At 41.6% G+C, this 17,665-nt stretch overlaps 1 protein-coding gene across 18 annotated transcripts in view; it reads right to left on the bottom strand.

The window, feature by feature from the left end:
* Positions 1–17,665, bottom strand: part of TMEM229B (transmembrane protein 229B) — a 56,630-nt gene that overhangs the window by 10,738 nt on the left and 28,227 nt on the right. For 5 of the 18 annotated variants that reach the window (XR_003567465.1, XR_003567466.1, XM_027843689.1 and 2 more), the window contains exons 1-3: positions 7,296–7,374; positions 6,676–6,732; positions 1,175–1,358 (exon numbers count right to left, since the gene is read on the bottom strand). The gene's annotated coding sequence lies outside the window, so the exon portion shown is untranslated. Of the gene's footprint in view, positions 1–1,170; positions 1,359–3,480; positions 3,656–6,675; positions 6,733–7,295; positions 7,430–10,973; positions 11,154–11,951; positions 12,069–17,665 lie in introns of those variants that run through there. The other 13 variants (XM_027843688.1, XM_027843690.1, XM_027843700.1 and 10 more) reach the window with 11 other exon arrangements.

Here is a 17,665-nt window from a genome sequence, read left to right as displayed (position 1 = left end):
ACACACACACACACACACACACACACACACACACACACACACACACAGGTGGCCATGAACATTCAAGAGCCCACACACCAGGACACACCTCCAACACACTCCCAGCTCCCGGAATATTGCAGGAAAGCTCTGATGGTTTGTATCAAGCCTCAACTGACGATGTCCCAGGGACAACAGGGTGGGCTGCCTTTTGGGTTGCCAAGGGGCAGAAAGGATGGCAAGGCTGCCTAGGAACATTCTAAATTTGGCAGCAGCGTGGGAGGGGAGGTTATAAGGGGAATCATGGGCCTAGCATAACCAACAGCTAAACAAAGGGCCTCCAAGGGCATATTTGGCTTTTGGGGGCCTAGAGCCACCAATAAAAACTGAGGACTGAAAAGCTAGAGTCATCCCTGAAGTAGGATGAAGTTATATCATAGATCTATTCCTCCTTATCCCACTTTACTTGTTCCACTCCCCATTTAGAGACACAAAAGTCATGGCCTTACCATGCTTTATGGAATGAGATATTTTAATCAGAGCCTGGGGTAGAACTTGGATGTGGACAGTCTGGGCAACAGCTAAGAGGACAACCCAGATAACCTATCCTCTGATGAGAAAACCATCGCAGACCTCTCGCTGGTTAGCTCTGCCTCAGGCCTTCTCTTCTTCTCAGGGACAGGATGTCTATAAGATACTACGTGCAGAAACATGGTCCCTTTTGAGAGTCACCCGGTAAAACAAATCATTTCCTAATATCCAGCACTCACGGATCACTGCAGCTACCAAAAACACCCAAGAGATCCTACAGAGACAAATCTGATCATAACGACCTAGGATAAGAGGTAACTAAGCCCTAACACTTGATTTTAAGCTCTCATCTACAAGTAGAAATCCTCACCTTTGGGTCTGCTAGAGGCTGGGTCTAGGTGTTTGACTCCATTTGAGATCCCAAAGCCACTCATTTCTAGACTTAGAATATTCTTGGCCCAGGTTCAACTGCTTCCCACCTCTGAGATGGGAAAGGTACAAGGGCCTCTCATTCACCATGCATTGGTCTATGGGTGGCAGAATCAGACAGTACTAGAACTCAGAACATCCAATCTCTGTGGCTGGTTCAGACTAGGGGGCCCAAATGACAGAATTAGGGACAAGATGGCGACAGAGGCCTCAACAGGGATTGTAACTTACTCACTTATCTCACACTTGAATGGTCTGCATAGAAGAGACATCAGGATCACTGTCCAGGAATGTCTCGGGTCAGTCTTCTTCCTAGTGGGAAACTGGGGTGTGGTGCCATCCTCAGTAGAACGGGCAAGCATCAGCCCCAGGATTCAGAGGTTCCTTGGTCATTGCAGGTGTGTGGGCTCTATGTGTCTCTGGGGACAAAAGCAGAGATGCCTGTTTACCTTTTAGACAGTTCTTTGCTTTTTTGCTCCCCAGAGTAAAATTATTCCCAGTTCCAGGCTGTCAGGCCAACTGGAAAGACAGAGACACAAACTCGAAATATATTCCAGACTCCCCAGCTTCCCTATATTTAACAAGGCCTCTTCCCTGGAACTTCTCAGTCCCTTTTTGCCCACCCTGCTCTATTGTCTGGTTGCCAGTGAGGTCAGAGGGTTAGAACAGGATTTTTCTAAGTATTCCACAGACAAAGCCCTAAGATTCCACAGAAACATGCCAAAGTTTCATTGGTATTTCCCAAGCAGAGTTAGTCCTTACAGGCTTTTGCACAATTATTTTAAGTTTGAATGAGGAGATTATTTCTAAATATAGCTCCTTTCTCTTGTCTCTATTCGTGTCCCTATCTCATCTTATCTCCTAGACCACAAACTCCTAGAGCAAGGTTCTTAACCTTTTTTGTGTGTCCTGGACCCCACTGGCAGTCTGTTGAAGCCTACAGATCCCTTCTCAGAATGATGTTTTTAAATGCTTAAAGTAAAATACATAAGATTACAAAGGAAACCAATTACATTAAAATAGTTGTAAATTTTTTAAGTTCACAGACCTTAGGTTAAGAACTCCTTCTTCCCACCCTCCATTTTGTTAAGAGTAGGCATTGTATATTAGGCAGCTGTATTGAAGGTACATCACTGAAGTCAAGAAGTCCTGAGTTAAGAAGTCCTGAATTCAAATCCAACCTCAGACACTTACTAGCTGTTTGACTCTGACACTTAATTTCTGTCTGCCTCTGTTTCCTCAACTGCAAAATGGAGATGATGATAGCGCCCACCTCCTAGGGTTGTTGTGAGAATCAAATGAGGTAATATTTCTAAAACACGTTGCAAACCCTAAAGTGCTATATAAATGCTAGCTATTGTTATTATATATAATATGATTTGATATAACATATTATAGTATAATATAACATAACATAATATATCTTTACATCCTCAGCACCTAGCAGTGTCTTGCTAGAGACACTTGCTAGAGACATCAAGAGAAACTTGATAATGTTTGAGGAATAAATAAATCTCCCAATTATAGTCTTATCTTCTTCCTGCACTTGTGCCCAAGTACTACACCTACTGTCCATATTTCCCTGGCATCAACTTGGAAGGACCGTGGTAAAAAAAAAAAATGCACCACCATATCGGATCTCTACCCTTGGCAGAGTGAAGGGCTAGCTGAGGTCCCTGAGAGGAGTTTCTGTGCTATTTCCAGAAGGGGCAATATTAAGACACTGCTCAAGGTCCTTTTTCATCTATTAAAATGAAGGACGTTAGACGTTAGACCTCTAATATTCTGTGACTACCAACCACCTCCTAGAGTGCCCTCTTATGAGATACGGAGAACCCAAAGGGAAAAGGGAAGGGGGAGAGACTAGAGAAGGGAAGAGGGAAGGAAATGTAGAGGTAAAGAGAGAGAAATTCAGAGAGAGGGCTACAGATCTCTTCACCCCATTACTGGATATGGCCCTAGGCTATCCAGTGGTCTTGGAACTGTCCATTGGATATGGCCCGGTAGACTGGAGGGTGGAATACTAAATGCCTCCTAATAACTTTCCTCTACAGAAGGCAGAGCCTGGACTTTTGCTCACTCCATTCTGCATCTGCCAGTATCCCTTAGTCTCTCTCCCTCCCTGCCCTTGCTTTCCTGCTTCCTTTTCTGTGTTGTCTCCCTCTATTAGATGGCAAAGTCCCTGAGGGCAGGGACTGTCTTTCTCTTTATTAATTGTACCTCCAGTGCTTATAACAGTGCCCTGCACTAATTAGGCACTTAATACACATCAATAAGATTGAATTGGATGGCCCTGGGGTGGTCTAGAGGGATAAAACAACAACAAAAAAGTCATCCATCATGAGCTATCTGGCCACTGGGGAGGATGCAGGAAAGGACATGTTCTGTACACTTTTACTCTCACAGTAAGATCATTTTTTCCACCCTTGCCTCCTTGCCACCCTTGACACATCTCCACATATACCTCTAGCTTGGTTCTGAGAGCAGGTATTGCTTTATGAACAAGGAAGGAAGAAGCAGGAAGTCCTGCTGGGTACACACCTATCCCTGGAATGAGGCAGATGCATTTCCTGGATACATCCCACACGTTCCCTCTCTGCTATATCTTTAGAATCCAGTTCTGCCCACTGGCACTGCCCCCATTCCTTGAGGCCTTGGCATGCCACATCTGCTGCAAGAGCCAGGAACCACCAGTACGAAACAGAAACCGAGGGGCCACATCCTGTGTGTAAAGCCCTCTGGGATCTGTAGTCCGCCTACTAGGAGAGGTGGCTCTGACAGAGAATCAATTCAACAAACATTTATCGGGCACAGGTTTTATGGTTAAGACTGCGTTAAACATAGTAGGACATTCAAGGAGAGAAAGGTAGTGTGGGCTGGTGGCTAGAGTACTGGGCCTGGGTTCAGATCCTGCCTCTGCCACCTACTAGCTGGGTGGCCCTAGACATTTCACTTAATCTCTCTGAATTTCAGATTCTCTAAGGCTATCTATTAAGTTAGCAACAACTGGATGTCAACTGAGTTGGTGGAGGGAGTTTGGTCACTGATAAAATCACAGTTCTTTGACTAGTGATATTTGTGCAAGGCACTGAGCCAGGCACTGGGAATCAACAGACCAAAAGGTCTGCAGTTCCACTTAAGGAGCTCTTAATCTAATTGAGGAAGGAGGGCAAGGAGGGCAAGGAGGGCAAGAAAGAAGGATGGGAGGGAAGGGAGGAAGGAAGGAAAGGAGGGAGAGAAGGAGGGAGGAGAGAGGAAGGAAGAAAGACAGGGAAGGAAGGGAGGGAAGGAAGGGAAGAAAGGGAGGGAGAGTGGGAAGGGAGAGAAAGGAGGGAAAGAGAGAGGAAAGGAAGAGGAAGGAAAAAGAAGAAAAGAAAGAAGGATCTCTAGGGAGAAGAAAGACAGAAAAAGGTGAGATGGAAGGAAGCATTTATTAAGGGTCAACTGTGTGCCGGGCACTGAATCAAAAATAAGTAGGACCTGAGAGAAGGAGACTAGGCTTTAAGAAATTTTACCTCAGGTACTTTTACCTCGCAGACTCAGGAACTTTCACCTAATGAACTTTTACCTCACAAACTTTCATTGAAGAACAGTGGACCTGAGTGAGGGAAGATTGAAGGACCCCCTGCTGTTTCTGGAAGTCACACCTAGTGGTGCTGAACAGATGTGATGCCCAGCTGTGAGTGTGGGTGAATATGGGATCACAGGGAACAAGAATATTTTCAGGACAGTGTGGCTGAGGCTTAGGGGAGAAAGAGAGGAGTCCCTAAGCTTGAGCCCCCAGAAGAATTCAGAAAACAAGAGTAAGAAGGATCTGAGTCTTAGGGCAACATTACCCACAACTTGGGATTAAAACTTGATTATAAAAAAAAAAACACTTGATTATAATCATATTAAGCTGCTAAAAATAAAATGACAAATTAAAAATAAAAATGAGTTAAGCAAAGGAAAAAGGAACTGACCATTGATAGCTACTTTGGTGTAAAAAGAAGATCTGAGTTCATACTCAGAGGAAGATAGTGAGGTTAAAAAAACCTGCTCCTACCCTAAAGAGTATCGTCAAATGGTCATAAGCACAAAAAGAAATCTTGGAAGAACTTAAAAAGGAATTCAAAAACAAAACAAGAGAGAATGAGGAAAAAATTAGAAGAAAAAAAAAGCAATCCAAGAAAATTATGAAAAGAAAGTTAACCAATTGGAAAAGGAGATACAAAATCTTAAGGAAGAAAATAACTCCTTGAAAACTAGAATCAGGCAAATGGAAGTGAATGACATCATAAGACACTAAGATATACTAAAACTAGAAAAAATAGAAGAGAACATGAATAGAAAAACAACTGATCTGTAGAACAGATCGAGAGGAGACAATATAAGAATTGTCAGACTACTTGAAAGTTATGATAAAAAATTAGAGAGAATCCGGATACTTACTACAAGAAATTTTTAAGGAAAATTGCCCTGAAGTTAGAAAGAATCCAGTGATCACCACTTGAAAGAGATCCTAGGAAGAAAACTTACAGGAAACATCATAGCCAAGTTTCAAAACTCCAAGGTTAAAGAGAAAATATTACAAGCAACAAGAAAAAAAATTAAATACTGTGGGGAAAACAGTTAGGATTTCCCAAGACCTAGCAGTTTCTACACTAAAAGACCATGGGTCTTCAGACATTATATTTCAAGGAGCAAAGGAGCTGGGGTTGTATCCAAGAATAACTTATCCAGCAAAATTGAGTTATCCTGAATGAAAAAAAAAATAGACATTTGATGAACCGAAAGACTTTCAGGTATTTGTAACAAAAAGACCAGAACTCAATCGCAAAATTCAATATAAAAGAAGAAGAAATATAAAGAAATCATTAAAAACTAATTATAAGGCACTGATAAAGGTTAAACTTATGCAATGTGAAAATGTTATCAGTATTCTTAAAATTGTAATCATTACTAAAAAAGTTTGAAATAAAGGTTGTGACTGATTTGTGTATGATGAGGTGATTCTAAGAATTGGATAGCATAAGGTAAAAAGGAGCAATTATCTCATAAAAACGGGGTGTGAAAGGAAGAACTAATTTAGAGGAAACAGGTGGGGGTGGGGGGCCAGTAATATGGGAACTTTATTCTCATCTGGGTTGAAGAGGAAACAAAGTGTACATCTGAAAAGGTTTAGAAATCTTATGAACTTCTAGAGAGGTGAGAAAACGAGGGGGGATGGGGTTGAGGAAGGACTTTTAAAAGGCAATACAGAATAAGATTAGAGGACTGGACCTCTAGGGAGAAGCAAGAGAGGATATGCATATTTGGGTGTCATTTGTATAAATTCCATTGTTGTTGTTTAGTTGAGTCTGACTCTTCCAGACACATACTGTCCAGTGGAATTTTCTTGACAAAGATACTGGAGTGTTTTTGCCATTTCCTTTTCTTGTGGATTAAGGCAAGCCGAGGTTAAGTGACTCGCCCAGGATACATAGCAATTAAGCATCTGATGCCAGATTTAAACTCAGGTCTTCCTGACTGAGTTTTATCCACTGAGCCATCTAGCTGCCTCGATAAAGGTGATAGCTTAAGTCAAAACAGTAAAAGAGATCACTAAGGGAGCGAAAATACTGAGAAAAGAGGGGTAAGGTCAGAAACATCAGATTAGAAATTCAAGAGGTCACTAATGTCTCTTGCAGATATGGAAAATCTATTTGGGGGACAGCAAAAGAAGGACAGGGAAAATGTCAAGAGGCTTTGACTTACTGACTAATGTACCTGGCTCCAGGAACAAAGTGTGGAGAGGGTGATGTTTCTCAGCTCCTGGGAGAAAACTGATTTTATTAAACAACAACAAAAAAAAAACCTCTCTCTCATTCTGTCTCTATTTCTCTCTCTCTCTCTCCTGTTATCTATTTTTTAACCATTCTTTTTTTTAAATTTTGAGTTCCAAATTCTCTTCCTCCCTCCCCTCCCCCACTCATTGAGAAGGCAAGAAATATGATACCCATTGTGCAAAGGAAGTCAACCACAGCAACATTTGAGTTTGTTATATTCACCTAAACAATGACCTAGCACTCCATCCCACTTGGCTGTGGCCCGTGTCCCATCTAAACCTCATTTCTATATACAGGTACACAGAACTGACTAGCCTTCTCCAGGGACTGAGGGCCAAGCTCAGAAATGAAGGACGGAACAACAGCTATGAAGTCCCATCTGCAGGACTCATCATCCCAGCTCAGACCTCCTCTTAGATATCCACTATTTCCCAGCTTTCAAATGTTACAGGACCTCAGACAGCACACAAGCCACCCAGGAAAAACCCAGACACCGCACCCAGGCTCCTGACTGCCCTCTCCAGAAACACAGTAGCCAGAGTCACATACCACACCAAAGAACGTGGAAAGGAAAGCCGGGACACCACAGCTGAGCTGCTGCAAGTTGCTTACCTGCTGTCAACTTCCTTATTCTGATATGCCCCACTTGTCTAGGGTTGGGCGGGTCTGACCAGGCTACAGAGCATCACGAGGCAGATTTAAATACCTGCTCCAGCCCTCCTGGGGATAGGTGGAGCTCCCAAAGCCCACTTCTCGTGCATGGCCCCAGCTGAGGACCTCGGCCCCTCTGCTTGTTACTAACCTGTACTTCACATTCAGTCCTTGCCATTTATGTAGTTTATTTAAACTATTTATCTATACCAAATATCTGTGTTAGTTCTTTCACTTTCTCCCTCCAGTAGATTGTAAAATCATTGTAATACCTTTTGGGATCTGAAGGAAACACTTTAAGTATTTCTTAATACTGTTAAGTATTAAATACATAGGAGGCAGCCTGACATAGGGTAGTCAGAAAGTATTTATCAAGCACCTACTAAATGCCAGGCACACTGCTAAGCACTTTACAAATATTATCTCATTTGATCCTCACAACAACCTTTAATGTAGGTACTAGTATTATTCCCATTTTACAGTTGAGGAAACTAAGGCAGAGACAGCCAGAAAGTATCTGAAGTTGGATTTGGACTCAGGTCTTCCTGATTCCAAACCCAATGCTCTCTACATACTGCACCACCTCAAGAAGAACTGAATTTGAATTCCACCTCTTACACTAATGTAATAATACTTGAGTATTATTACATAGGTATTATTAATAGTAACATTGTGATGATGATAATACCTACTATCTTACAGGGCTATTTTGAATCTCAAATGAGATCATGTATATAAAGCACTTTGCAAACCCTGAAGGGCTCTAGAAATGCCAGTTATTATTCTATTCCATAGAATTCATTACCCTCCAATGCAAACAAACATGCTAGAGATGATTTAAAATTTTTGGATGATAGCTCCATCATCCAAGTACTAAGGAAAAATTAGAAATATTCAGGGCTCCTCCCTGTAGGAAAATTAATCCAGAAATTGTAAGAAAGATGGCCTGGATAAGGAAGGGATTGGCTTTGGGAACACAAATTAGGAAACTATGACAAATGCCTAAGTAACCAAAGAAGAGACGAGGAAATGTGGGGGTTTGGGGGTACTGAAAGGTACATATGGTTGTACCATAGGCATGGTTGCAGTATTGTCTGGTTTTGTTTAATTCTGCTTTCCTTTGTTACGAGGTGGGGGTGGGATAGTCAGAAATTATTGTAAAAAAGGTATCAATAAAATATTCATTTTAAAACTATCTAGGGAAGAGATAATGTGGGGTTGAAACAGAAGAGTGGCCATGTGAACAGAAAGAAGAAAGCTTTTGCAAGAGATATTACTACAGTAGAATTGACAGGACCCGGCAACTAATCGGATGTGGGAGGTGAAAGACGGGGAAGAGCCAAAGATGACCTGATGTTTGGGGGGCTAAGTTACTGAGAAATTCACAGTGCCATTAATAGAAGTGGAGAAGTTCGAAGGAAGGACAGGTTTTAGGGGGAAAAGATGAGCTCACTTTTGGACATGTTGAATTTGACATGCTGTTGGGGGGAGATAAATGTTTGGAGAGGCAGTTAAGGAGAACTCAGGAGAAAGAACAAGGTAGAATATATGAATAGAGAATATGATAGAGAAAAATCATCAGAATCTCCCACAAAATGCATTTCTCAGAGACTCCAAGACACAGACAGATAGAGAGAAGAGAGAGAAAGAGAGAGAAGGGAAAGAGAGGGAGGGAAAAAGGGAGGATGATAGGGAAGGAGAAGGAGGGAGGGAGACAGACAGGGAGAGATGGAGAGATGCTGAGCTGGTAGGATCATTAGTTTGACCTAAAATTGCATTTTTTCTAGGTTTCCAAAACTCCATGGTGGACAGAGTAGCCCCACATACATTGTTGTTGAGTTGTTTTTCAGTTGTGTCTTATTCTTCATGACCCCATTTGGGGTTTTCTCAGCAAAGATAGTGGTTTCCCATTTCCTTCTCCAGCTCATTTTACAGATGAGGAAACTGTGGCAAACAGTGTTAAGTGACTTGCCCATGGTCACATAGCTACTAAGTATGTGAGGCCAGATTTGAACTCAGGAAGATGAGTTTTCCTGACACCAGGCCCACACTCTCTCTATCCACTGCGCCATCTAACTGCTCCTACATATACTGTAGATAATCAATAAATGTCAATCTATGATGGTTTAGTACTTTCTTTGCTTATAAGAGCAAAGCAGGAAGACAAAGGAAGCACAATCAGGCTTCTCTAATCCAATTTTTTGAATACTTTCTAACTGTATGAAAAGGTGAAAGAAGGCATGAAAGGAGTAAGGTCAAGAAGCAAGGTCAAAGCAGGTATAAAAGGATATGTTTTCTCATGGTTTCTTTGGTTGTAAAGATTCTCTGGCATAATGACATAGCTCATGCCTGAATGAAGTGCTGACCTCAGATTTAGGTTAAGGAAATAATAAACGATCACTCTCTTAATTATTATAACATGCTTGCATATTGAGTAAATAATTATCACACATGACAAAATCATTTCCCTATTAATCAGCAACTGCTGGTGGGAAATTCTTCTGCCTCAATCCTTGTAGTATGAGTACTGGCTCAGGAGTCAGAGCACCTAAGTTCAAATCCTGTCTCTGACGTTTATTACCTATGTGATGTCAGGCAAATCACTTTATCTCACTGGGACTCAGTTTCCTCCTCTGTAAAACGAGGGATTTGTATTAGGTGACGTCTGAAGGCTCTTCCAGTTCGAGATCTAAGATTATTATCTTTCTCTTCCCCTTAGGACTATCTATCGTGAGTTAAGCTATGTAATTGATTCTTTATTATCTGAACTATTACTAAAAACTAAAAAAATTTATCTCTAAGCCCCTAGGGTCTGAGAACTGAGAAACCCAGGGAGTTATTAGAAAGACTTTTGGAAATAAGCTTACACTGCCCCTCCTCTCCTTTTCCTCTTCCCAAAAACAAAAATTGGGCAGCCACAGAGTAAAAGGAGATCACAGATGATAAGTATACAATGGAGAAGATCTTGGCCTATGTTGACCAACACCCTAATTTTGTAGATAAAGAAACTGTGCCCCAGAGAAATAAAGTGATTTTGCCCAAGGCCACACAGGTCGTAAGTAAACAGAACCAGAATTTGAACCCAAGGATTCTGACTTCAGATTCAGCCCTACCATCAACAACGATGACAATAAAATGTGTTGCACAAACAAATTTTATAACTTACAAAAGGTAGGAATGCATTAAGTTCCATTAAAAACACTTTTTTATAATAATAGCTGGCATTTATATAGCACTTTAAGGTTTATGAAGTTAACTGCTTCGATCCTCACAACAATTCTGGGAGGTTGGTGATATTATTAACTCCATCCTTACTATAAAATCCCTCAGTATCTCTCCCCACAAGGCCCAGAGCAATTACTTCTATTTGGTCTTCTGTAAGGTTGGTCCTGAATACAAACAAATTTTTAAAGATAAAAATTGTTGATGTCTTTTATTTTTACATGTCACTTCTGGATCTTTCCCTCCATGTCACCCTAAGAATCATATCCTCTCTTTTAATAGAAACAATGAAACAAAAGCTACCAATACAGCAAATGCATCTGACAGTGTATGCAACTTATATCCCCCCCTTACCTCTCTGCTGAAAAGGAAGATACATTTCATCTGTTCTTCAGGACCAAAGCCCATCATTAAAATCACTCAGTCTGGCTTCTTTTTGGTGTTCTCTTCATTTACATTATTGTAGTCATTGTGCATACTGTTTTTCTGGATCTGTTTACTTCACTCTGCATCAGTTCATACAAGTCTTCCCTAATGCCTTATATTCATCTACATTTCTAACTGCATAATAATATTCCATTACATTCACATGCCACAATTTATTCAGCTATTCCCTAATTGATGGAATACTATGTTGTTTTCAGTTCTGTATTACAAAAAAAAAGTGCTGCATGTATTTTATAACTAACAAAAGCTAAGATTGGACAGGTCCAGCTAAAAATACATTTTTCACTAGGGGCACAGTGTCTCTGTTCCTGTTGGTCCCTTCTGGTGGCATGATAAGAGGAAATACAAATGTATAATGTTGGGCCCTATGAGATCTTAGCTGGAGGAGGGAAGGTCTGCAGGGAATGAGAAGCAGACTCTCTACTCTGCCTCATCATTCTCCTTCCTGGCTGACTGCTCATCCCCCCATTCTTCAGACACCTGGCTCTTCCATTCTACCATATGCTTTTTAGTCTGAGAACCAAGATGACACTAACTCCTCAATACCTCTCCTCCTTTTTCCTGCCTTTAGTCTCCCAACTTCCTTGCTTTGTCATCCTGCACTCTCATCAATCCACACCTCCCCTTTCTCTTCCCCTTCCTCCATTCTGCAAAACATGACAAACCCAAATGTCCCCTTTGGGAAATAAATCAGCCCCTTGGATTATGGCCCCTTAACTCCACTCCCTCTTTTTCTCCTACTTCCATCCCGGTCCTTTGGCACTCAGGAGGTGGTACATTGTTGATCCTCCACTGAAAGGCTGGACAGCTGTCGTGTTCCCTAATTAGCTCTCTGGCTGTCCACCGGGAAAGCAAGGCATGTGTTACTGTAAAGAGACATTTCACCTGTTCTTCGTCAATAATCTCTTATGCAGAGAGTCCATTAGGCAGCAGCTGAGCTGTCCTGATCATCCTTTTCATGTGAGACAGGGCTTGGCTGCTTTTCCCAGTTCTGGTGCTAACTCTGCTGGAAAGGAAAAGGTGGTGGGCTGATTGTTTTTGCACTAATTCTCCTCTAGCACACAACACAGTAAGATGATAAGAAATCTCTCTAAGCTGTCTTCCCACTCAGAGCCACAAGCCCTTCTGGGCTATCTAACGAATCTACTTAGACCCCTGGTATCCTCAGAAGTAATGCCAAAAGTTCTATCATAGTCTTACTATCACAGGTGAAAGGGCAGGGGTAACATGCTAGGAGTTAGCACAGAGCTGTTCACTACAGTAGGCTTCCTAGAGTGTGGCTACCTACCATTGGCTAGACTTTGAGGGCCATAAGGCCAAGTTAACCAGGAGGTTTCTTACCCCTTGGGCAATCCTATTGCAAGAGCTTTTACAGCATTTGGCATTTCTATACAAAGGCTTGCTAATTAACTTTGCTTACTTAGAACCTTATTTCTAAGGCTTCATTTCCTGACTTGGCAGAAGCTGGTCTGCTTCTGGCTTGTGTGTGCAATGTCTAAAGATTCCACTATTCATCTCAGCTGTTATGGGGTGGGGGGAAAGAAGAATTATGATATAGTGAAAAGAGCATTTAATTTGGAGTCAAGGAGACAGATTCAGGTCCCAGCTTTGCCAATAATTTTGTATGACCTTCGGCCACTATCTTAACCCCTCTGAGCCTCAGTTTCCTTATCTGTAAAATAAGGACGTTGGATTAGATCATCTCTATAGTCCAATCCAGTTTGAGTCTATAAAAACAAATGGCTTGGCCCCCTGTGAAGCCTACAGAATGGAGGAACTGGGGGTTAGAAATGTTAGATTTTTGGGAAGATGGCTCAGACCCTAATATGATAGTTGCAGCCAGTTACTGTTGACGTGCAGGTCTCCCTGATTGGTAGGCCTCCCTCCACTACCACCAACACCATCGATGACTCCATACTCCCCTCAGGAGCTATAAATATTTTTTTTTTCCACTGGTAGTTCTGGATTTCAGCAGCAAGTATATTCTGACATTTTAATGTGCTTCATTTAACTGGCAGCTGAAGATTGGTCTGACTTGTGGTCTAATACTCTTTAGGAGAAGTCAGAGAGGTGGAAAACTATTAAGAACAAAATTCTAAAGATAAAAAAGAAATGAACAAGAAAAGGGACAGGTGAAGCTATCTAGAAAAATATGTGTGGTTGAGCGGAGACATCATCAACTAACTTTGATTTTTAAAAGATATTAAGAGAACATGGAAACAAGAATAGGTAATTAACGCTGAATATGAAAGAGTAGCCTGGCTAGTAATGAGTGTGAAGGATAAGAAAAATAACGATTTTAAATTATGCTGGGGGAAAGAGGAAGATAAAGGAGGGATAGATGGGAAGAAACTCAGGTAGATGGAAAAAGAATAGACAACTGAGGGAATCTAGAGCCACTCATGTATTATTTTGCTTGTTTTCTCTGCCAAGAAGAATGACCTTTGGACTGGGAAGAATAGAACAAAAATGTTTAATACAGAGTTTCAACCCAAGATAAGCGTGGAGACAGTAAGAGAACCCCTCGCTGCCTCCAATAGTACAAACATCCTACGGTTTGAGGGTCCCACAATCTCTCCAGTTACACAGATTCATAATCTCAGAGTTCATCTCTGATGTTTCTCTTACCTCACCATCCATATTCCACAATGGTATTATAGATTTTGGGGTAGTTAGTGCAGCAGGTAGAGTGCTGGACCTGGAGTCAGGAAGACTCAGACTTGTCTTCCTGAGTTCAAATCTGGCCTTAGAAACAAGCTGTGTGACCCTGGATAAGTTACTTAATCCTGTTTGCTTCCATTTCCTCACCGGTAAAACAAGCTGGAGTAGGAAATGGCAAACCATTCCAATATCTTTGCAAGAAAACCATAGAGTCTGTAGTGAAAACTACCAAACAACAGCATTATAGATTTAGAATTGTAAGGACTGTGTATATCTACTCAGTTACTCATTTTTCAGATGAGGAAACTGAGCCCCAGACAGGTTGTGAATTACCTAAGTCCCTACAGGTCGTAAGTAGCAAAGCTAGAATTTAACCCAGAGTCCCTGATTCCAAATCTAGTACTTTCCCCATTATACTATTTTCTCTCCTCAGTTAATTGCCAATTTCTATGGATTCCATCTCCATGAAATTTCTTGCAACTGACTGCTTCTCTTACTTACCTGGCTAGCCTCTCTCTCTTCTACTTCAAGTCCTGATTTTCCCCCTCACCTGGTTTATCCTATCACAGGATGTCAGAGTTGGAATGGCCCTTAGAAGTCATTTAGCACAACACACCTCTCCAACATCCCCAATATCCCTTAACTTAGCTTTAAGACTTCTGGAGGGAAAGTGGGAGGAGGGAAGGGAAACTACTATCTCTCAAAGCAATCAGTTCCACTTTATAGAGTTCTACTTAGGTGGGCAGCTAGATAGTAAAGTGGATAGAAAGACAGGCTTGGAGTCAGGAAGATCTAAGTTCAAATCCCACTTCAGCCACTTACGAGCTGTGTGATCATTGACAAGTCATTTAACCCTGTTTGCCTCAATTTCCACATCTGTTAAACAAGCTGGAGAAGGAAATGGCAAACCACTCTAGTATATTTGCCAAGAAAGCCCCAAGAGCGACTGGATACTGAAAAAGACTAAACAACAATAACAACAACTTGTTAGGTAGCTTTTCCTTTCCCTAAGCTGAAATTTGTCTCTCTGAAAACTCCACTCACTATTCCTAGCTCTGCCCTCTGAGGCCAAACAGAATTAGGCCTCCTCACTAGTAGGGAAGGGGCCTTTGAGGGGAAGGGCCCATTTCAGTTCTGTCTCTGTATCAGCAAATCCTAGCATAGTACTTTGCCCTCAGTAGGTACTTAACTGCGTGCTGAACTGAAATAAAGTAATGTCCCAGAATAATGATATCCTTCGATATGCGAACAGCTGGCATATATGATAGCTGAGCTGCCATCAGTCCTTTCTAAAAGACCATGGAAGACAGGAGGGCTGCTGTAGGACTGGGCACAGGCAAATCTTGCCTGGTTTTCAAAACTGGGCAAGAAGTTTGCAAATTACAGGCTTTTGAGCTTGACCTCAACCCTGAGTAAACATTTTAGAATACATTATTAAATATTAAATAAGATGGTTTGTGAACATTTCAAAAAAGAGAAATGGCAATCACTAGGAGCAGCAGGACTTTATCAGAGAACGGGTTGTGCCAAACTCATCTCAGTTTCCTTTTTGACAGGATCTCCGGGTTTATAGAGAAGGGAGAGGGCTGCTGGAAATCTAGTATACCTAAATTTCAACAAAACATCTGACAAAGGACAGGATGTGGGCTAGACGACAGTTTGATTAAGTGGATTCAGAGCTAGTTGATTGACCAGATTCAAAGAGTAGTCATTAACAAGCTGCTGTAAATTTAGAGGGTGGTCACTAGTGGAATGTGTCAGCCATGCACTTCTGCTTGACCCCGGGCTGTTTCATATTTCTACCCAGGTCTATGCCAGGGACCCCTGCAGCAATTTGGTGAAGCCGATAGACCCATTCTCAGAACAATGTTTTTAAATGTATCTAATAAAATATACAAAAGATTGCAAAGGAAACCAATTATCTTGAAATACAGTTATCACAATTAAAAAAACAAACAAACAAGGTCATGGACCCAGGTTAAAAAGTCTTGACTCAGACAAGTAGACAAATGATATGCTTTTTAAATTTTGCAGATGATGCAAAGTCAGAAGGGATGGCTAACATTCTACATGACAAAGTCAAGATTTGGAAAGGGTTCAGCAATCTGGAACAAGGGATCAAACTGAAAGAGATTAAATTTCATATAAATGTGAAGTTCTGAAACTAGGTTTAAGAAAATCATCCTTAAGACTAGAGCATGGGGGAGGTATAGCTAGATAAAGTTACAACTTTTTATGAAAAAGATCTGGAGTTTTTAGCAGACAAACTAAAAATGAGTGTGGTACAGTAGCCAAATGAATATAGTCCTAGGCAACATTAAGAGAAGCAAAATGTATCTAGTAAGGGACAGGCAGTAAGTACAGCTGCATTCTTATATGGTCAGGGATAGCTAGGCAGTGCAGTGGATAGCATGCAGGACCCAGACCCAGGGAGAACTCAGACTCATCTTCCCAGTTCAAATCTGACCTTGGACACTAGCTGTGTGACTCTGTGAAAATCATTTCACCCTGTTTGCCTCGGTTCCTCATCTATAAAATGAGCTAGAGAAGGAAATGGCAAACCACTCCAGTATCTTTGTCAAGAAAACCCCAAATGGGGTCACAGAGTTAGACACGACTGAAATGACTGAACAATAACAGCAACAACTCTGACCTGGTTAGGTCACACGTGGAGTATCATGTTAAATTTCTGGGTCTCAAATTTTAGAAAGGATATTGACAAGCTGAAACACATCCAGAGGGGGATGACCAGGAGAATGGTCAGGGGTCTAGACACCTTAACATACGAGAAGCCATTGGAGGAACTGGAAATGTTTATCCTGGAGGTAAGATGACTTGATGGGAAACAAGACAGACATGTCAAGAATGAACGGCTGTCATGTTGGGAGGGAAATTTGGGATGTTCCTCTTGGCCCCAGAGGGCAGAACTCAGAGCAATGAATGGAAGATGCAAAGAAACCCATTTCAGCTTGTGTTAAGCAAACAACATTGTTGTTGTTGTTCTTCAGTCATTTCAGTTGTGTCAGACTCTTTGTCACCCCATTTGGGGTTTTCTTGGCAAGGATACTGGAGCGCCATTTCCTTCGCCAGCTCATTTGGCAGACGAGGAAACTGAGGCAAACAGGGTTAAGTGACTTGCCCAGGGTCACACAGCCAGTAAGAGTCTGAGGATTTGAACTCAGGTCTTCCTGACTCCAGGCATTCTATCCATCGCATCACCTAGCACCCCTCACGGTGATTATAGCTGTCCAAAAGTGAAATGGGCTTCCTCAGGAGACAATGGGTTCTTACACACTGAAAGCCTTCTAGCAAACTAATTTGTGCCTGTGTTGTGAAGGTGCCTCCCAACTTGACAATTCTCTGGTTACTGCTGACATCCAAACACTATGAACCTTCTCCAAAAATGTAGCAGGCAACTGGAGGCCACGAAAAGAGTCAAAAGCAACATGATATGCAAGTGACAAAAAAAAAAATGGCTGACATTTATATACTGCTTTGAGGTTTTTAAAGTGCTTTATTAATACGCATTATTTTATTTTATCCTCACAATAACTGTCTTAAAGTGGGTGCTATTATTAGCCCATTTTACAGATGAGGAAGCTGAGGCTGAAAAGGGGTAAAGTGACTTGCCTAGGGCCACACACCTTCAGTGCATCACAGAAAAGACAAGTATTACCCAGAAGGTAACAACCAAACATGTCACCCAAACTTTTTTCTCCATTCTCTTTCCCTTGGAAATTGACCCCAACACTACCTCAAAGATACCTCTGCCCTTCCTCTTTCCAGTCTTCAGGCTTAGACAATTCAGTGTGTGCCACAGGCAAAACAGCAAAGCTGGTACTTTTGAGATGGCCAAATATAATCTGCAGGCACAGAAAGGGCATGCCTCCTGTATGGAGAAAGATGTATGGTTAAAGGGTCACAAGAAGGAATGGGGT

Source organism: Vombatus ursinus, unplaced genomic scaffold (genome assembly GCF_900497805.2).
Source record: "Vombatus ursinus unplaced genomic scaffold, bare-nosed wombat genome assembly UNPS02014926.1, whole genome shotgun sequence".
NCBI lineage: Eukaryota > Metazoa > Chordata > Mammalia > Diprotodontia > Vombatidae > Vombatus > Vombatus ursinus.
The sequence above is the reverse complement of the archived record's forward strand: the minus strand, read 5'-3'. Positions and strand labels throughout refer to the sequence as shown.